The sequence below is a fragment of the Scyliorhinus canicula genome, chromosome 4 (assembly GCF_902713615.1).
Source record: "Scyliorhinus canicula chromosome 4, sScyCan1.1, whole genome shotgun sequence".
NCBI classification, from domain to species: domain Eukaryota; kingdom Metazoa; phylum Chordata; class Chondrichthyes; order Carcharhiniformes; family Scyliorhinidae; genus Scyliorhinus; species Scyliorhinus canicula.
In genome coordinates, this window is record NC_052149.1 from 211,605,831 (window position 1) to 211,627,631 (window position 21,801).

Sequence of the window (21,801 nt, forward strand, 5' to 3'; positions counted from 1 at the left end):
TGACCCAGTTCCTTGTGGGAGCGGGTCATACAACAGAACTGGCACATTGAATAATCAAAACTTAAATCTCACAGAAGTGCGGGGAGTGTGGGAAGTAGAAAAGTGTACATTGGCAGAGTAAATATTGATCCTCTGAGATTGGGGTTAAAGCTCATTGTTTTTGCCCAAGTATTGGAAGTTTTGGTTTACATCTGACTGTACATCACAGAGCAATGGTTGGCACCGAATGAAAGGAGAAAGAGCATGCAGTGAAATACCTCACATTCATCAGCATTAAATTAGCATTTGTTTAAAAATGTAACTGAAAAAACCACAGGGAAGTTTCACGACTGAGAGGAAATTGCTTAATTTGGTATAGTTCAATTAAATAGCTTCAATATTCCACTGTTCTAAAAATAAAAAGCTTAGCACTGAATCGTGAAATATTTCTTTCTATAACGTGATATACTGCTTTGCAAAATCATTTCGCAGAGATAAGAAATGCCTAACAGTAAAATATGCCCTCACTGCCTCAGACCAATAGTGCCGAAACATCCTGTGATTCTTGAACAATTAATCTATTTATTCACTATTACCCACACTAAGATACTCTTAATTTCATTTTGTTTTAACCACATGCAGAAGTGCAGATTGGTATTCATGATTAAAATGGATTCTGTGGACATGCTTAAAACCAAAAAAATAATAGTGGAATAATAGTGATCTTTATGGTCAGTTTGTTAATCGTCTATTATATAAGTAAACAAGGATAGAGGGAAGGACGGGGTGATGTTGGGGCAGCACGGTGGTTAGCATAAATGCTTCCCAGCTCCAGGGTCCCAGGTTCGGTTCCCGGCTGGGTCACTGTCTGTGCGGAGTCTGCACGTCCTCCCCGTGTGTGCGTGCGTTTCCTCCGGGTGCTCCGGTTTCCTCCCACAGTCCAAAGATGTGCGGGTTAGGTGGATTGGCCATGCTAAATTGCCCGTAGTGTCCTAAAAAGGAAGGTTAAAAGGGGAGGTTGTTGGGTTACGGGTATAGGGTGGATACGTGGGTTTGAGTAGGGTGATCATTGCTTGGCACAACATTGAGGGCCGAAGGGCCTGTTCTGTGCTGTACTGTTCTAAAAAACAAATGTTAGGGACATGGGTGCGATTCAGCAGACCAAAGTAAAAGTCCGGTTTTGGGCATGTTTAGCAGGCAGTTTTGTGACAGCTACGTTGGTGAGATCGCGGCACGTCTTCAATGGCAATTTTTGCCTAAAATGAGCCCCCACGAGCTTCGCGCCATTACTGTCTGATTCGCAAGAGTCGAGCCTCAGCAGCTCGCCGCTAACAAGGGGAAGCCGCTTTTAAACACTCCCTCACCACTCACCCCCTGTCACTCACAGCGGGGTTGGCCTGTTCCAGAGAGGTGAGGATCCATTGCCCCTCATCCAGATGACCTGTCTCAAGTGAGCTGTTCATGTCAGCCAAAATGATCCCTCCTTCTGTCTGAACCACATGTCCATTGTCTCACAGGATCACCTTCTGATGAGTCATAGAATCCCTACAGTGCCGAAGGAGGTCATTTGGTCCATTGAGTCTGCAACGACCCTCCGAAGAAGTATCCTATCTAGGCCCACACCCTTGCCCTATCCCTGTAACCCTACCTAACCTTTTGGATACTAAGGAGCAATTTAGCATGGCCAATCCACCTAACCTACACATCTTTGAACTGTGGAAGGAAACCGGACCACCTAGAGGAAACCCACACAGACATGGGGAGAACCTACAGATTCCACATAGACAGTCACCCGAGGCTGAAATCGAACCCGAGTCCCTGACGCTGTGAGGTAGCAGTGCTAACCACTGTGCCACCCACTCCGGAGTCGTACCACCACTGTCACCCAAGAGACCACCTCGGAAGAGAGCTCTAAGGAGAGCAGCAGCGAAGCATCACAGCTACCTCCCTCACCTTCCACCAGCACAGAGGCACACACCTCAGTGGGCATTAGTGGACAGTCTTTTGGGGCACATTCTGGTGAGCACCACACAGTTGCTGATGCACATCAGGCGGAGGCAGGAACATCCAAGAGAGACAGCAGTCAGAGGTCTGCTGAATCCCAGGACTCAAACGGGTCCCAGACAGATGCCGAGTCTCTGGACAAGGTTTTTCCAGAGTTGATGCAGATGATAGGACGCAGCCGTGAAATTCAGAAGTCAGTGTCAGTGACATTCCAGCGACTGAAAGGCCGACTTGAGGAGTCACAAAGGCCTCAGGCACATGAGGAGGCACTGAGGCCAACCTTGCTAGGGTGTCAACCGCAGTGGAAAACCTGGAGCACCATCTCATGAGAGGTGTCCAAGGCATGGCTCAATCTGTGGCAACCATGGCTGAGGGCCTCGACATCACGTCCCAGTCACTGAGGAACATGTTCCAGATGCAGGTGGACATTGCCGAGGCACTCCAGAACATGACCCAGTATCTGAGTACCATCGCTAAGGGTGCCAACACATGGTTCAGGCAGTGGAGAGCCTCCAGGTCTGGCAGTGGCAGATGACCCAGAGGCCTCTGGAGCTCACTCCAGCTGCCTCTCAATCCACTGGATCACCCCAGGGCCCTACGGATGGTGGAAGCGCTGGAGTCCAACCCAGTGCTGCAGTGAACTTCACGGTAACCGGGAGCAGGTATCCTCCTCCTCTATGGGGTGTCATGTGCGTGAGGATGTGGCACGGGTGCCGCACTGTCTCTCTGTTGAAATAGAGTCTTCTGCAGCATATGCTTTCCATCAGCTCATGGAATGCCCAGTGATGCTTGTACACCTTCAGCCATCGCTGGCCTTTCATCTGGATTACTCCTCAGCCTAATGGGTGGCCGGGTCTTCAGGGCGTACGGAGGCCCCCTCAACATGGGGTGCCGTCTCCAGCCTGAATTGGCATTGCTGCCTTCTATGGCGTCTGTCCACCACAGCTTTCCCAAGCAACGCAAAGGCAGCCTCCGCGGGATCAACACCAGCAAACATTGTTTTATCTGGAAGGAATTGGAGAAGAACAGAGACTGACAATCAGTTTGGGCTTCCATCCCGCGATCCTCAATTCCCCAAGTCTCCCCAACCCTTATCATGACTGTCTCACCTTCTTTCAGAGTGCCATCCAGCGAGCCAGTTGTGCTGGCATACCTTGCACTGCACATTCACCCCAGGTCACATCAGGTGCCCCTAGACCCCAGACATCTACCAGGAGCATTAGAGAGGATGTGCTCAGCTACCTTCCGCTCATCCACACACTTACCCTTTGGCCATGAGAGGGTCTTCAGAGCCTTGCTCTTTAGTCTTTGATTGTTGGCAGCTCTCTGTTTGGTGCTGACATTTCTGGAGTTCAAGCACACTGTTCAGGCATCAAAGCTTGCTTGACATGCAGTGCACTAACCATTTTCTGAGGCATGGCAAGTGTGCCCTTGTGGAGGCACTTGAGAGTTGAGGAGTGTGAAGTACTGTCACAACTAACAAGACTAATTCCTCATTTGAAATAGTCTTCAGCTGTGCAGCTAGAGGCTGCTCACAGTCAAAGGGAGTGAAATTGAATTTCAGGATAGAAGCCTCAGCAGGGCTCTGTACTGGAAGTGTCTGGTGGGACAGACAGGCTGTAGCTGTGGTTGCCCCTGTTATGGGTCTCCACAATATTTAAAAATGGCTTGAAGGCCTCACAAACGCAAAGCCCCCTCACCACCCCACCCCCCGACCCAGGGCCAACCCCCAACCTGGAATGGTACAGCCCCCTAACCAAGCCCAACCCTTCTGAAGACCCCCCCCCTCCCCCACCCCTCCGCCACCTTGAGCACTGGGGTAGCAGCTCCGGTGTCCTGGAGCGACAAGCTGGAAAATGGAGATGGCTACTCACCTCCTGACTGCCCCTCAGTGGCCATTGCCCCAGCTTCATGTTTTGAGTACTAAACTACACCCTTGTGACTTCCCGCTGGGGAGTCGGGTAATTCCCGTGAAGCCGCTACATTCGACTTCAATCTCATTGATGAGATTGAAATGAATGCAAATGAGGATTAATGATATTCTCGCCATTTTTGGACGAGATCTGTAAATAGCCATCTGGAGCGGGCCGGGTGAATCGCAAAATGTTTCACGCCCGGCACGAATCTATGTTGTCCTCTCCTGCTATTCACCCCGGGATGTCCGGATCCGCGCTAGGCGCACTGCATTCGTCCATGGTTTTGAGACAACTTTAACAGTATAGATGAGAGTGAAGGTTCTTGCTCCGGTTGTGCCTACCTCTGCAAAATAGAACTTGAAACTGTCTCCACCAAACTGAACTTCAAACAACTAGAAACTTGGCATAGCAGGATTAGAAAACTCAGCAATCTTCTCTGTTGCTGTGATCCTTCAGCATTTCTAATGCCCTCATACAAAAGTGGAGTTGTCACTTTCTTCCTCAATCTGGCAAATCAAAAGCCACATCTGTTCAATGTAGAAGTTCTTAATTAATGAAGGTACATTTCTTTGATTGTTGAATATACAATTACCTAATTTTCCCCCAAAAAATTAAAGTCAGCTATTTGCTTGATCATTCATTTTCTTTCAAGAGAAAAAAAAATAGAAAAAGGCCTGAAGCCACGCTAGAATAATTAGCTTTCAACTTTCTTTCTCTTTATTTATTTAAAAGCAATTTTCTTTCTGTAACTGAAGTGAAACATTTCATATGCAGTATCTGAGGCATATTTGAAGTTTAGTCTCGTGGCATATATGACTTTGAACTTGATCGCGTCTCAGCAATTGAATTGTGCATCTCTAGGAAGTCAATTAAAAGTTATGGAAGTGTAAAGTTGAAGAATAACAATTTTTATCAAATACGTTTAGTGGACCACTTGCCTTAAACATATTCCTGTGATATTCAGTTGTAGAGGATCGCCTTCCATTCATCGATAGGTAAAAGTCTACAAATAAATAATTGACATTTATACAGCAAACGTCACGTAGCAAATATCCCAAGATACTTCAAGTGTACGGTTGAAGATGTGGATCTAGGATCAGGAATCATCAGCCATGCAAGAACCCACAACCAGTAACACAGAATTTCCTAGGTGGACAATCACACTTGTTAGCGAATGATCATTGAAGAAGAAAATACTTAGTGGAGAAAGCAGCAACCTCTAGGAAGGGATTTCCAGAATGCAACAGGTGTGATTATTAAAGGTTCTGCTTCAGACAGTGGTGCAGAGAAAAGGGAGAGGCACAGTAAGGGCAGCAATGGAAGATCAGGGATGAATACTACGGTACCTGGAGAAGGCTCGTTCAGGTGAAGTGAGGCAATGAAGAGATTTGATCAAGAGAACAGGATTTTAATATTGATGCATTGTGGAATGGAAGTTGGTGAGGACAAAAATAATGCACAAAGCTTGGTAAGGGATAGATAATGAGCAGCACCCATAAGGGAAAAACATTTAAAATAGGGAAATAAGAATAACAAAGGACAAAGAAAAGTACAGCACAGGAACATGCCCTTCGGCCCTCCAAGCCTGTGCCAATCAAAATACCCTGACCAAAAAAACCCTTCCTCCCTATTCATGTGTCCATCCAGATGCCTCTTAAATGTTTCTAATGTGCCTGCTTCCACCATGTGCTCTGGCAGCGCATTCCAGGCACCCACCACTCTCTGCATGAAAAACTCACTCGCACACCTCCCTTAAACTTTCACCTTGAACCTGTGTCTCCTTGTAATTGACACTTTCACCCTTGAAAAACACCTCTGATTATCTATCCTGCCTATGCCTCTTGTAACTTTGTAGACCTCTATCTGTCTCCCCTCAGCCTCCGTCTTTCCATTAAATAGAACATACAGTGCAGAAGGAGGCCATTCGGCCCATTGGTTCTGCACCAACCCACTTAACCCCTCACTTCCACCCTATCCCCGTAATCCAATAACCCCTCCTCACCTTTTTGGTCACGAAGGGCAATTTAGCATGGCCAATCCACCTAACCTGCACGTCTTTGGACTGTGTGAGGAAGCCGGAGCACCCGGAAGAAACCCACGCAGACACGGGGAGAACGTACAGTCTCCGCACAGATAGTGACCCAGCGGCGAATCGAACCTGGCGCTTTGAAGCCACAGTGCTATCCACTTGTGCTACCATGCTGCCCCCTATTAAAGACAATCCTAGTTGATTCAACCTCTCCTCATAGCAAACACCCTCGAGACGAGGCAACATCCTGGCGAACCTTCTTTTCACTCTCTCCAATGCTTCCAAGTCCTTCTGATAATGTGGTGACCAGAACTGCATGCAATACCACAAATGTGGCCTAACCAAGGTTTGATATAGCTGCAAAATGATTTCCTAACTCCTGTACACAAAGCCCCGGCTGATGAAGGCAAGCATGCAATATACCTCCTTAATCACCTTGCCCACCTGTGCTGCTACTTCTAAGGAACTGTAGACCTGCACGCTCAGATCACTCTCTATGTTAATGTTCTGAAGGGTTCTGCTATTTACAGTATAATTCATACATATATTTGATCCTTCAAAATATATCACCTTGCATTTGCCGGGATTAAACTCCATCTGCCATTTCCATGTCTCCAATCCATCTATATCCTGCTGTATCCACTGACAATCCTCAGCACTATCAGCAACTCCACCAATGTTTATGTCACCCGCAAACTTACTGATCAAACCACCCACATTTTCCTCCAGATCATTTATATATACTACAAACAACAGAGGTACCAACACTGATATCTGCGGAACACCACTAGTTACTGATCTCCATTCTGAAAAACACCCTTCCACCGCTACTCTCTGTCTTCTATAACCAAACCAGTTCTGTATCCATCCAGCCAACCCGCTCTGAATCCCGTGATTTTAGTTTTTGTACCAGCCTGCATGTGGGACCTAGTCAAATGCCTTACTAAAGTCCATATAAACTACATCCACAGCCCTTCCCTCATCAATGTTCTTCGTCACCACTTCATAAAACTCAATCAATTTGGTGAGACATGACCTTCCCAGTACAAAACCACGCTGTCTGTCACTAACTAGTCCATTTTCCTCCAAATGTGCATATATCCTGTCCCTCAGTACCTTTTCCAAAAGCTTCCCCACCACTGATGTCAGGCTCACTATAATTTGCTGGATTACCACCGCTCCCTTTCTTAAACAAGGGAACAACATTATCTATTCTCCAATCCTCTGGAACCTCGCCTGTGGTCAAAGGATGCAAAGGTATCTGTCAAGGCCCCAGCTATTTATCCCCTTGTGTTACGCAGTAACCTGGGATAGATCCCTTTCAGCCCCAGATCTACCTTAATGCAATTTAGTATACTCAACACTTCATCCTTTGATATATTGACGTTCTCAAGACAGTTCACACACCTAGCCCTGACCTCAACATCTGTCATGTCCTTCTCCCTGGTGAATACCGATACAAAGTATTCATTAACGGTTTCACCCAATTCCTGTGGTTCCACACATAACTTCCCTCCATTGTCCTTAAGTGGGCCAACTCTTTCTCTTGCTACCCTCTTGCTCTAAATATATGGGTAAAAAGTCTTGGGCTTTTCCTTGACCATGTTTGCTAAAGACCTTTTAGCCCCCCTAATTCCACTTTAAGTTCCTTCCTACTTTCACTGTACTCCTCAAGGGCTTCGTCAATTTTTAGATGCTTAGACATAGTGTATGCTCCCTTTTACCTTTTGACCAAGCTAACAATTTTCCGTGTTATCCGTGGGGCGCGATTCTCCGCAAATGCGGAGAGTCGTGAAGGCTGCCGTGAAACTGGCCGTGTTTCACGGCAGCCTCCGCGCCCCCTCCCGGGACCCGATTCTGCTCCCCGGTCGGGGCTAGCAGCGGGGCCCCGTGAACCTCGGCATCGCAGGCTTAGCGAACTTCGCTAAGCCCGTGCGTCAAGGTTAACGGCGGCTGACGCAAACGATGACGTCAGCCGCGCATGCTCGGATTGGACGGCTCCAATCCACGCATGCGCGGATGACGTCATCACGCATATGCGTGAAACCCGCGCATGCGCGGGCCGTTATGCCCCTCTGCCGCCCCGCGGACTGATCCAGCGCGGCGGCGGAGGAACAAAGAGTGCGCGGGTTTCGGACCCGCTGCCCGTGATCGGTGCCCACCGATCGCAGGCCCATGCCACCCTTGGCACGGCCTTGGTGCGGCCGTGCCAATCGGTGGCATGGTTCTCCAGAACGGCACTTTGCGGCCGTTTTCACGAACTGTGAGAGCAGGTGTGTTGGAGTTCGTGAAAACGGCCGTAAAGGCCTGGGAAATCGGCCCATCGGCTAGGGGAGAATCGCTGCTCGCCGTAAAAAAGGGCGAGCAGCGATTCGTGTCATAGGGCGGCCGTGGGGGGGAGAATAGCGGGAGGTCGGGAAAAATGCCGGGAAGGCCCTCCCGCTATTCTCCAACCCATCGTGGGGGGTGGAGAATGGCGCCTATGGTTCCTGAATGATGCCATTTATTCCCTTCTGCAGGGTTATGCCTGTTCTGCACTTCAATCAACTGGCCTTTAAAAGCCTCCCACATGTCAGGCATGGATTTGCCCTCAAATAGCCACTCCCAATCCACATTCCCCAGTTCCTTTCTAACTTGGATTTAATTGGCCCTCTCCCAATTCAGCACCCTCACCCACGGCCACTCTTCTCCTTATCCATGATTACCCAAAATATTACGAAATTGGTTGTCGCTAAGCCCAAAATGCTCCCCCACTGAAACACCAATCATCTGGCCTAGCTCATTCCCCAATCCCAAGTCTAGTATGGCCCCCTCCCTGGTTGGATTGTCAACATATTGTATCCAAAAGCTCTCCTGGACACATTTAACAATTTACTCTCCATCCTAACCCCTGTCTGTAAGGGATTCCCAGCCAATCTGGGGGAAGTTAAAATCACCCATCACAGCCACCCTTCTTTTTTCACAACTTTTCAGTATCTGACTACACAACTGCTCATCTGTCTCCTGCAGACTGCTGGGAGGTCTATTGTACACGCCCAACAGTGTGATTTCACCCTTCGTCTTGCTGAGCTCCACCCTTAATGCCTCACTACAAGAATCACTCCAATGTCTCCTCCCTCAACACAGCTGTGATCTGCTCCCTAATCAGCAATGCGACTCCCCCACCTCTTTTGTTTCCCCTTCTGTCCTGTCTAAAACAATGATATGCCAGAATGTTAAGCTGCCAGTCCTGTCCCCCCTTTAAGCATATCTCCGTAATTGCAATTACATCATAGATCCAAACAGTAATCCAGGCTCTCAGTTCATCTGTTTTGCCTGCTATACTTTTTTGCATTGAAGTAAATGCACTCCAGACCTGCGATCCCCCTGAGCCCTGTGGCCTCCCTCTGCCTGCACTTGCTCTGCGCTATGTTTATCTCAGTCTCACTTTTTTTCCCCAGTCTCTACACTTGATGGTCTGCTGTTCCGGTTTACACACACCTACCGCACTAGTTTAAACCCTCCCGGACAGCACTAGCAAACCTCTTGCCGAGGAAAATGGTGCCCCTCCAGTTCAGGTGCAACCCATGCTTCTTGTACCGGACCCACCTTCCCCAGAAGACATCCCAGTGATGCATATATATAAAGCCCTCCCTCCTACACCAGATCTTTAGCTATGTGTTCAACTGTACTGTGTCCCTGTTCCAAGCCTCACTAGCACGTGGCATGGGGGGGGGGGGGTAATCCTGAGATTACTACCCTAGAGGTCCTGCTTTATAGCTCCTGACCTAACTACCTGAATTGTCTTTGCAGGACCTCTTCCCGCCAATGTCATTAGTACCAATGTGGACAACAACATCTGTCTGTTTACCCTCCTTTTCAGGATACCCTGTAGCTGTTTAGAGACACCCAGGATCCTGACACCATGGAGTCAATACATCATCCTTGAGTCCCATTTGTGGCCACAGAAACACTTGTCTGTGCCCCTGACTATCAAGTCTCCTACTACTATCATTCGCTTGGACTTATCCTGACCCTGCTCTACAGCAGAACCTGTTGTGGTGCCACAGGCCTGGTTGCTGCTGGTATCTTCCCCTGAGAGGCAATCCCCCCAACAGTATCCAAAATGGTAAACCTATTTGAGAGGGGAATAGCAACAGGAGGCTCCTAGCCTTACCTGCCTATCTCTCCTGGCAGCCACTCACCTACCTGTCTGAACCTATGTTGTGACCACCTCCCTGAAGCTGGTGTCTATCACACTCTCTGCCCCCTGTATGCTCCGCAATATGTCCAGCTGCTGCTCCAATCAAACTATGCGGCCTGTGAGGCGATGCAGCTGGTCACACTTCCTACAGACATAGTCGTCAGGGATGCGAGAAAGCTCCCTGATCTCTCACATCTGGCAGGAGGAGCATATCTCTGCCCTTGTACACTTTAGAAATGGATAAGATGAAGAATCTTACCTTGCTTATCCTCCTCACAGTGCCTTTTTTTCTTTTGGTTAGAGGAGAAGGGAGGGAGGGAACCACTAATATAGTGTTTCAAGCTTAACCGTTCCTTGACACCAGTTCTTCGGCTACACACAGCACAGTCGAGGTGACTAAGTTGACTTCTCCCAGAATTCTCTCTCACCACCTGTGCTGGATGATCTTCCTCCTGTTTGTCACTGAAGGGATTCTTCGGACATCCGCAGTACATTTGAGGTGACTGAGTTGACCTCCCAGAATCCTCTTTGGCCGCCTCTGCTGGATGATCTTTTCCTGTTTGTCACTGGAGGGGTTCTGATCTGAACTATTTGTTTCCTATTGAGTCGAACCCTGCAGACAGTGGCACTTTTGCAGGCTGGAAACAGGGAAAGCTGTACTTTTGGCAAACACCATGTTAGTTAACAATTATCTGAGGAGCCATTTTTGACACAATTTTGTTCGCAAATAGAATCATAGAATTTACAGTGCAGGAGGAGGCCAACTGGCCCATCGAGTATGCACGGGCTCTTGGAAAGAGCACCCCACTTAAGCCCACACCTCCACCCCATCCCTGTAACCCAGTAACCTCACCTCACCGAAGGACAATTTAGCATGGCCAATCCACCTAACCTGCAAGCAAATGCACATAAATGACGGATCAGGCTCGAAGGGCCGAATGGTTTCCTACTGCTTCTATTTTCTGTCTGTGTTTTCTATGTATGTCTCTCAGCATGATGTACATTGTTTTCTCATTCATTGTAACCAAAAAAATAAAGTTTGAAAAACTTTTTCATGAAGGAGGTGCCACTTGACCTGAATTTCCAATTTTCAGAGCATGTGAGAAAAGAAATACATTATCAAATAATATTCATTCACTTTTTGTAGAAAACCAGTTTGAATAGTTTCTGAGTAGATATAGCACACAGTGATAATACGCTTCAGTTCATATTCCACATTCTCCAGTCCACAAAAGGGTTTTATCTGCAGCTCGTGTTGATACTTAATGAGACTTCATTGACCCAATCTAGTTCCAATCAGAATTCAGGTTGGTAACTGGAATGCCTGTCTTGTACTGGGTACAATGAAGTAGAGACGGAAAAGATGTGTGAAGTCTTATTATGTTTTGAGAGAACAAAGAGTGCAGTGAATATTAATTTATGACAAATCATCTAAACTACGCTTCGAGTCCTTCCCATGGGCATCAATGTGCTCTTCTTATCAGATTAATTTATTCAGCAGCACCAGATGAAAGCTAGCAGATATTTATACAATTCATGTTAAAAAAAATCAAAAGCTGTTCTTATTTCTGGTGTCAGAAATGATGCTGAATTGATGGAGGACAGGTAAAACTACATGCAGCTCAAGATACAAGAAGTAGCTTGTGACCCCTCTCTATTCCTATGAATAATTCTGTTACTTGAACTGACCAGATCAGGAGGCCTGATGCTGGTCGGAAATTTGTCCTTGGGCCTTGTTCTAAATAATGTGGGCAGGTTTTTGGCACCTGTGGTGGCCAAAGGCAGACACTGGAGGCTTCCACTGGTTAACAGAGGGGTCTATTGATGGTAGTCAAAGGCAGTTAAGAAACAGCCACAGAACTGAATACAACAGGTCTTAACAACATGGCTCCCTGGTCCACACTACCCAAAGTCCTGCTCTCGGTGGCCCCGCACACCACTCTATTGGCCAGTGCCCATGTGCTCCCGCACGATTCGCCCTGAATCAGTCACATGGTCTGTGGAGCCCACCCCCTTAAAGGGGCTGTGATAAAATCCCTACAGTGCAGAAGGAGGCTATTTGACCCAATGACCGGGATTCTCCAACCCCCCGCCGGGTCGGAGAATCTCCGAGGGGCGGTGTGAATCCGGCCCCCCCCCCCCCCCCCCCCCCGGTGATTCTCCGACCCGCGATGAGCCGAAGTCCCGCTGGTTCTTTGCCAGTCCTGCCGGCGTAGATCAGACTAGCTCCCTTACCAGCGGGACCTGGCGGCACGGGCGGGCTCCAGGGTCCGGGGGGGACGTGCGGGGCGATCTGGCCCTGGGGGGTGCCCGCCGGTGGCCTGGCCCGTGATCAGGGCCCAGCAATCCGTGGGCGGGCCTGTGCCGTGGGGGCACTCTTTTCCAACGCGTCGGCCATGTCAGCCTCCGCGATGGCTGACGCGTAGGTGAACGCCCCCCCCCCGCACATGCGCAGGGATGACGTCAGCAGCCGCTGATGCTCCCGCGCATGTGCGGACTCTCGCCGGCCGGCGGAATCCCTTCGGCGCCGGTTGGCGTGGCGCCAAAGGCCTTCCACGCCAGCCGGCGGGGCGCAAACCACCCTGGCGCCGGCCTAGCCCCTGAAGGTGTGGAGGATTCCACACCTTTGGGATGGGCCGACGCCGGAGTGGTTCACGCCACTCCGTCCCGCCGGGACCCCCCGCCCCGCCGGGTACGGGAGAATCCTGCCCAATGAGTCTGCACCGACCCTTTGAATGAGTATTCTACCCATGTCCTCAGCCCGCATCACCCTATCCCCATAACCTGAATGTCTCTGGACACTAAGGGGCAATTTAGCATGGTCAATCCACCTAACCTGCACATCTTTGGACTGTGGGAAGAAACCGGAGCACCCGGAGGAAACCCACACAGACACAGAAAGAATGTGCAAACTCCACACAGACAGTGACCCAAGGCCAGAATTGAACCCGGGTCCCTGGCGCTGTGAGGCAGCCATACAGAAGCTACAAATGTTAATAGAGACAACAAGGGTAAGAGAGTGCATCGAAATGTCAATCGATCCAGAGACCTCCGGGCCCTCCAGACCTCCGCAGCCCTGCCACAGTCTCAGCATTATTTTGGGTGATTGAGTGGTCAACAGTCAGTGCCACCTCAGGAAGCATCACCTCAATGACATGTGAACAGGCCTCACCGGCCTCGAGAGGCGCAGCTGGTTGAGCAGAATCAGGAGTCCCTGACCACATAAGACACTGGCCCAGACTGGTCGTTCTTCTAACCAAGGCTGGTCTGAAGCGAAATTATGGACCAAAACCGTGTCTCCTACCCGAAACAACATGTTGCCCCTCTGCTGTGACCGCTGACTTTTCTGGGAGGTCTGATGTGCCTCCACCCTTCCCGCCAAATTTGGAAACATAGGATCCAAATGGGTTCTTAACTGACGGGTCATGAGCAGCTCAGCTGGTGTGACCCCTGTTGCAAAACAACAAGAGATTAGCCAACCGCTGGCAAAGTGGTTTACCAGATTGCTTTTTCATGGCATTCTTGAAAGTTTGAAGGCCCTCTTACCAAAGCCGTTCAATGCTGCATGGTAGGGGTTGTCTTCCTATACCCACTGTCACAGCTTTGGCCTTTCTGAAAGTGAACCCTCGGAAGGCGACAAGTCTGGACAGGGTCTCTGGTCATGCACTCAGAGTCTGCGCGGTCCAGCTGGCAGATGTGTTCGCGGACATCTTCAACCTGTCCCTACTCCGCTCCGAGGTCCCCATCATCTTACCGGTGCCAAGAAGAACCAAGCTACGTGCCTCAATGACTACCCTCCGGTGGCCTTGACCAATCATATTGAAGTGCTTTGAGAGGTTGGTCATGAAACACATCAATTCCATGCTCCCAGGATGCCTTGATCCACTGCAATTCGTATACTGCCGCAACCCGTCCACAGCTGACGCCATCTCCCTGGCACTACACTCATCCCTGGAGCATCTCAACAACAAGGACTCCTACATCAGACTCCTATTTATTGACTACAGCTCCGCCTTCAATACCATAATCCCAGCCAAGCTCATATCAAAACCCCAAAACCTAGGACTTGACTCCTCACTCTGCGACTGGATCCTCACCTTTCTGACCCAAAGACCACAATCAGTAAGAAGAAACAACACCTCCTCCACAGTAGTCCTCAATACTGGGGCCACGCAAGGCTGCGTACTTAGCCCTCTACTATACTCCCTATGCACACAGGACCGCATGGCAAAATTGAATGAAGAGGTATGTTCCAGAAACATGTATATAGATAAATTCAAAGATGCCAGACAATGCTTAGAATGTAAGCATTTGCATTTGAATCTTTACAGATCCAGAGATAGGGCTAACCCCAGGTTAAAGAGGTGAGAATTGTCTCAAAGCCAGGACATACCTCTCCGTTCACCTGAGGAAGGAGCAGTGCTCCGAAAGCTCGTGTTTGAAGCAAACATGTTGGACTTTAACCTGGTGTTGTAAGACTTCTTACTGTGCTCACCCCAGTCCAACGTCGGCATCTCCACATCAAACTCAAGTGATCAGCAAGCTGGTACTGCCTGGCTATAAAGCCTGAAAAGGGAGGTTGCGGGGGGGAGGGGGGGGGGCAATTAAGCTTATAAACATTGGAGGGTAATCGAAAACTTGGGTTGAAATGTTCTTCAACCAATGTAACTGGAGGATCAACTGTTTTCAAATCTAATGCCACCAGGGACGTGGGTTTCCAAATCAAATTATACGTTGCGGGCCCGCAAACTGTCAGACGCGTCATCTTCAGCTTGTCCTCATCTGTGATCCCGTTCGCAGTAAAAAAGCAATGGAGCCATTCGATGTACTGACTCCAATCCTCAGCCCCTTGGTCAAATAGATCTAGTTAACCAATGATAGGCACTTTCATTCATGATTTAAATGACTCCAACTCTTGTTGGAGCTTCTCTAATTTCTCACCCGTTGCTTTCTTCCCCCCTTAATCCAAGATCACTGTCAGTTGTGATTGAAAACTTTTACCTTGTCACTAATGTGGTAGACCAATACATATACTGGAGACTTCCAGTAGTTACCAAAGGGGTGAAATTACATTGGCACGCTTTGCCTCATGCGGCAATGTGCTTGAATATGCCTCCTTCAGTTTCAGCAGAAGCACACAAACCCCGAACATGACAGGCCTCCTGGGAATGGTCTTGGCCGCAACGATACCAGTCCACCTCAGACGCGGGTTGATGCCCCAATTTCTTCCCATTCCTTGGATCCGATCCAGTCCTAAGGACCGTGTCTGGCTCTACGCTATGCCTTTTGATCCCGCCGCAGACCTCATGGCCATACTGCCCCAGACTTGGTCAACCTCCCCGTCAACCACGCCTTGGAGCTCAGTGATACCTTTCTCGGTGCATCCATTGTCTGAGCTAACTCGATCGCATTTTCCAACGTAATTGTGGTCTCCGCCAGAAGCTTCTTCGGGACATTAAGGTTATCCCACAAAGACATCGAACGAACGTCCCGAGGTCATCGCTCACTTGCGCACTATTTTGCAAGTGGAATTATAGAATCATAGCATTTACAGTGCAGATGGAGGCCATTCGGCCCATCGAGTCTGCACCGGCCCTTGGAAAGAGCACCCTAGCTAAGCCCATACCTCCACCCTATCCCCACACCTCCACCCTATCCCCGTAACCCCACCTAACCTTTTCTGGACACTAAGGGCAATTTAGCATGGCCAATCCAGCTAACCTGCACATCTTTGGACTGTGGGAGTAAACCGGAGCACCTGCAGGGAACCCACGCAAACACGGGGAGAACATGCAGACTCCGCACAGACAGTGTCCCAAGCCGGGAATCGAACCTGGGATCCCGAAGCAGTGAAGCAACTGTGCGAACCACTATGCTACCGTGCTGTCCGTGTTGGAAGCGCATTCGCCAAGAATCAAACAGGCAATGCAGGTCTTTAAGGGGCCAATTGAAAGCAATTTTATATGGCCCATCTGATTTTAGAGAGCAGCTCCAGCTATGCATGGTCTGACTGAGCCTTTATAAACAGTTAGTATGTAAATAAATGTGCTTTTAACAAAAGACCATTGTCCCTAGCAAACTCTAATCCAGAGTAAGAAACTAACGAATCCCAAGGGAAACCATAATAAGAGATGCACATGGAAAGAACCAGTTTGAGGTTTCAAACAGCAGGGATAAGAGATTTCATACTATTAAATTGGAAAACTACATCCAGGCGATAGAGACGGGAGACATTAATACACCAGACACTGACATTGGGGCCTCCATTTTAAAAATCTTATTTAATTTGAGAAAAACATTTTTGATCTCTAAATGTAAGCTTGAAGCAGCAGGAATTCACATTTATGGTAAAAAAAAACACAATTTTTTGTTTGATTTCGCAGACAGCAACCCACAAGTGCTGCTGGCCTCCCACAACATATTGATTCATGATGGTTTGAAATGGAAGAAAATTGGTTGCAAGCACTCAAAAAAATTTCAAAACAAGCATGGAGAAGAAAGTAACTGCTTTGGCTGCTAAATGGGTCCAACTGTGCACTGATTCCTAGCACTTTATCTTCAAGGAATGAGGTTTGCATCTTATTGTTAGATAACTATTGAAGATTACACAAAAATTGCGTCCAAAGTGTAGAAAAATGAGTTTGGGATCAAAATCTTTACTGCGGAGCTTCTGGGAAGGAATGGGAATTAGAATTGTGAAACCCCAAGAATATATTATGGTACAAGTCCTTTCAGCTTGAAATGAAGCTCTACTGAAATGAAATGAGATGAAAATCGCTTATTGTCACAAGTAGGCTTCAAATGAAGTTACTGTGAAAAGCCCCTAGTCGCCACATTCCGGCGCCTGTTCGGGGAGGCTGGTACGGGAATTGAACCGTGCTGCTTGCCTGCCTTGGGTCTGCTTTCCAAGCCAGCGATTTAGCCCTGTGCTAAACTCAAGCCCCTACTCAATTTCCCTGAATCTTCAATGTCCCTGCAGCAGGAAAGAAGGAAACAACACCTATAGCTTTATCTCCTGATGCTGATTTGTGGCCCCACCTTGAAAATGTAAGCTCGGCTACGATCGCCTCATCAATTGAATAACTTTGCTGTTACCCACTGTCTAGAATAACGGATTGGATGTTGAAGGGCTGTTGACAACCACAGAACCTTACCTGAGACAGGAGAGGCTGAATTTTCCAGGTCCATTGGGGTTGGGCTGGAAGGGGGTGGACTGAAAATATGGCAGGGGATGAAGTCAGGAGGGAAGCCTGATGTCCACCTTTCTGAATGGCCAGCGAGTGCAAAAGGTGGTATATTCAGAGGTCACCTCTGGGGAAATCATTGAGCCAGTCCCACTGCAAGCAGGTTTGTGCCCAGAGTACCTATTTGGCCCATACAAAGCATGCAGTAAAGCATGCAGTAAAGCATGCAGTAAAGTCCTGCCAGACTGGTCTGCAGGTAGTTGATAAGTTCCTCAGGTTTTGGAAAAATGTGCATTCCAAGTATTACCTTTTCCATCTATCAGTACACAAAACTTCACCCTGACCATCAAAATCCAGGGTGAACGCCTGGACAATGTGAATCATTTCTCATACCTCGGGAACCTGTGCTTGGCACAAGCAGACGCATACGATGCACCAGTGCAGTTTTCAGACGCTTGGGGAACAGAGTGTTCGAAGACAGAGACCTCAAATCTAGCACCATGTCTACAGAGCAGCCAGGGTCCCTGCCCTCCTGTATCTATCAGAAACATGGACAATGTACAGCAGACACCTCAAATCCCTGGAGGGATATCACCAATATTGCCTCCACAAAATCGTGAAAATCCACTGGCAGGATAGGCATGCCAATGTGAGCATCCTCTCCCAGGCCAATATCCCCAGTATCGAAGCATTGATCACGCTTGGCCAGCTGCAATGGGTGGGCCAGATTGTCCAAATGCCCAACACAAGACTCCCGAAACAAGTGCTCCACTCCGAGCTCCACAGTGGCAAGATTGTAATTTACGCCGGCGTAAATTAGACTCGGTCCCTTACTGGCAGGACCTGGTGGCGCAGGTGGGCTCCAGGGTCCTGGGGGAGGCATGGGGCGATCTGGCCCCGGGGGTTGCCCCCACGGTTGCCTGGCCCGCGATCGGGGCCCACCAATCCGCGGGCGGGCCTGTGCCGTGGGGGCACTCTTTTCCTACGCTCCGGCCGTGTCAGCCTCCGCGATGGCTGACGCGTAGGTGAACCCCTCCCCCCGCGCATGCGCCGGGGTGACGTCAGCAGCCGCTGACGCCCCTGCGCATGCGCGGACCTGCACCGGCCGGCAGAGTCCCTTCGGCCCCGGCTTGCGCGCGTCAAATGCCTTCCACGCCGGCCGGCAGGGCATAAACCACTCCGACTCCGGCCTAGCCCCTGAAGGTGCAGAAGATTCCACACCTTTGGGGCGGGCCAACGCCAGAGTGGTTCACGCCATTCTGTCCCACCGGGAACCCCCGCCCCGCCGGGTATGGGAGAATCCCGCCCCACCTCTCAAACCTGTGGCAGAACTGCCAGTCCAGGATTTGACAATTTAGCCATCGCAGAATCCACCTCCCCAGAGAGGAAGCAAGTCATCCTCGACCCTGTGGGCCTGCCCCAGATTGATGTTCTTGCCATTCCTCTGCTCACAGTACAGAAAACATACATGATCCCTGGGAGCACGACATGGGCTATGGGGAAAGTTCATAAGAATTTCTTAGGCGAACCCTCACAACCTCCTTATTGGAACAGAATATGATAGGGTCAACTTATTGCACACCTCTACACAGATTTTGCTCCTGCCTCAGCCCACAGCTGCTCTGGATAGAGTTCTTGGAGCCGTTGCAGCTAACCCCCAGGTTCAGATCCCAGCAGGTCTCAGGGGCTGCAGACTTCACCCGGTCAAGAATCCTCCCCATCACCACCACCACTCCATCACTTACAGGCACATGTACATGTTTGCAACACGAATGCTCATTCTCCTGCTCTGGTGCAATTTAGTACTTCCCACAACCCAGTAAAGACAATGTCAGGCTTTTACACTGAAAGGGCACAGCAATTCCACAAGTAATTTCCATTAAAGGATTTTAACTGAGTGAATAGTACATTACCCTCAGGGGCTGCTCAAAATGTATGATTTTCTTTGTCCAAATGTGAATTTTTAAAGAAAACAATTTCTACATGGATTGCAGTGACAGGCATAACAAATAAGATGGTATATCACCTTCAAACAGACTGCACAAAGAGACAACTACAGTCTGATACTTACTGATAAATTCTCTTTAAAACGATTTGACTCGAGTTAGAAATTTCTCAAACATCACGATCTCGCCAAAAGCTTTTACCGTCTGATTAAAGAGCTGCTGAAGTTCCTGGAGGAAATGGAAAAGTGGTTCAAACGCATATATCCATACATATGTAACATAATAAAAGTTTGATTTGCAAAAGGGATATTTACCTCGAACAGGAAAAACAAAGAATCTGACTGATGGGACAATTAATCACGCTGTGCAAAACTAGTCAAGATTTCTTTTGAACAATGCAATTTCACAAACCAGCCAGGATTTTGTTTCATTTATTTCAACAACTTGTGTTTGCAGAGCAGGAAAAAAATCCTGAAGTAATTCACAATGACAGGGAACCAGGGAAGAAGGAGTGACCAAAACCAGGTCAAGGAGACGGATTTAAAGGACTTAAAGCAGGAGAGGGAACCAAAAGTGGAGAGAAATTTCAGGGGGAATTTAATTGGCCGAAGACACATCCACTAATGGTGGGACAAAGGAAGAAAACAATGCCAAGAGGTTAGAACTAGAGAATGGAAAGTATGTGAACTGGGGTAGTAAGGCTATAGGTTATGTAAGGACTTTGGGTAAAAAATTGGATAGCCCTATTTTTGGGGCATAGGAGTCGCAATTCATGACTTTGCCATACCCGCTCATAACGAGGTGAGCAACACGCAAACTCTGTATCTGCTCCATTTCTGCTCAGGAGCTGTTTAGCACAGGGCTAAATCGCTGGCTTTGAAAGCAGACCAAGCAGGCCAGCAGCACGGTTCGATTCCCGGAACAGCCTCCCCGAACAGGTGCCGGAATGTGGAGGCTAGGGGCTTTTCACAGTAACTTCATTGAAGCCTACTCGTGACAATAAGCGATTTTCATTTTCATTTTTTCATTTAAATTATTGTAACATTGGCTAGAGTGGGTCCCACATTACTTCTCTGTTTTCCATGCTGCTTGTAGGGGCCAGGCAGCCTTGTTTGCAGATTGCGTGCTCTTTTTAAAGGTTCACTCACTAGTAAGGGGAGGTTGCACACCTGAGGTGAAAGGTGACGGAAAATCATGCTGGCATATTCCAGGGACCACAATGAAACAGCACACAAGGAGACAAACCTATCTTGGATGTCCAGGTGATTGGGGTGAACTCCAGAAGGGATGCTGTGTTTCCTGGGATGGGCAGTATGCCCTAGCCTAGCTCTAGAAGTGGGAGCACATCACCAGGAAAGTTAATGTTCAAATGGAGGAGGTAATGTTTTTAGCTTGCCTTGACTATCTCAGTGAAGTTGATGAGCTTCAAAAGGTTGTCAATATTGTGGCTCAGGGGAGACCAACTTTTTAATGCACCAAACCCATAATAGTTCATGCAAAACCAGACACGAGTCATGTGGACCAATTAACATTAATTTTAAGATATGTGACAAGTGATGGTGAAGTTGTCCAGCAACTTATTTGCTTTATCCAGCTACAATCCCACACTTCTGAGTGTCTGGGGACAACTATTTTGGAAATCATTGCAAATCTAGGTTTGGACATGAAAAAGTGTCATGGGCAGAGCTTTGATATTGCTGCAAATGTAGCAGGCAAGTATTCAAGTCTACAAGCAAGACTGAACAATGCAAGCCCCTGTGCATTAGTCATCCCATGTTCCAGTCATTCCTTGAATTTAATCTGCAATGCTGCAATGCTGCAGCTGAATTCTGTGAGAAAACCAAATATTTTTCTGACTTTGTTCAAAGCGGGTATGCCTTTTCTTCGGTTTTCATGCATTGCTGGAATATGTTTCAATCACGCTTGGAGCAGGCAATTGGGAAACGTTTGACAGTCAAAAGAATTTGTGACAGCAGGTTTCCCACTCATGCAGATGCTGTTTTGACTTTGAAATTAACTTTGTTGCTGTAAAAGAAATCTTATCGGACATAGCCGCATTAAATTCAGAAACCCCACAGGTGAAAACTGAAGCAAAATCCTTAGCAGAGATGTTTGAAAAGTATGATATTGGTATTTTTATTCTTTTGTAGAACCGTTTACTTCAAAGAGTAAATGCTGTCAGCAAATCACTGCAAAATGTTAATTCAATATTATTTAATGCTGCACAATTGTTAGCCTCAGTCAAACATTTAGTCATGGAACTTCAATATGACCATAACTTGGTGGACCTAATGTTAAAAAAGGCCCCTCTGATGATGAGAAGAATACAAGACATGGGAAGTTATTTTTCAATGCAACTAGAGACAATGAAATCACATTAAAAGGGAAAGAGAAGATCATTGTTGAGATTACCAATGTTCTTTGTGGCACAATAATGCTGCAATTGCAGAGTAAAAGTGAATCTCTGAAGAAAACTGTTGATTTATCTTGCATGCCTTGTGACAGAAGTTTGGATGAAAATGCTAAAGCCACCGCAGTAAGAAGTTAAGTGAATTCTACT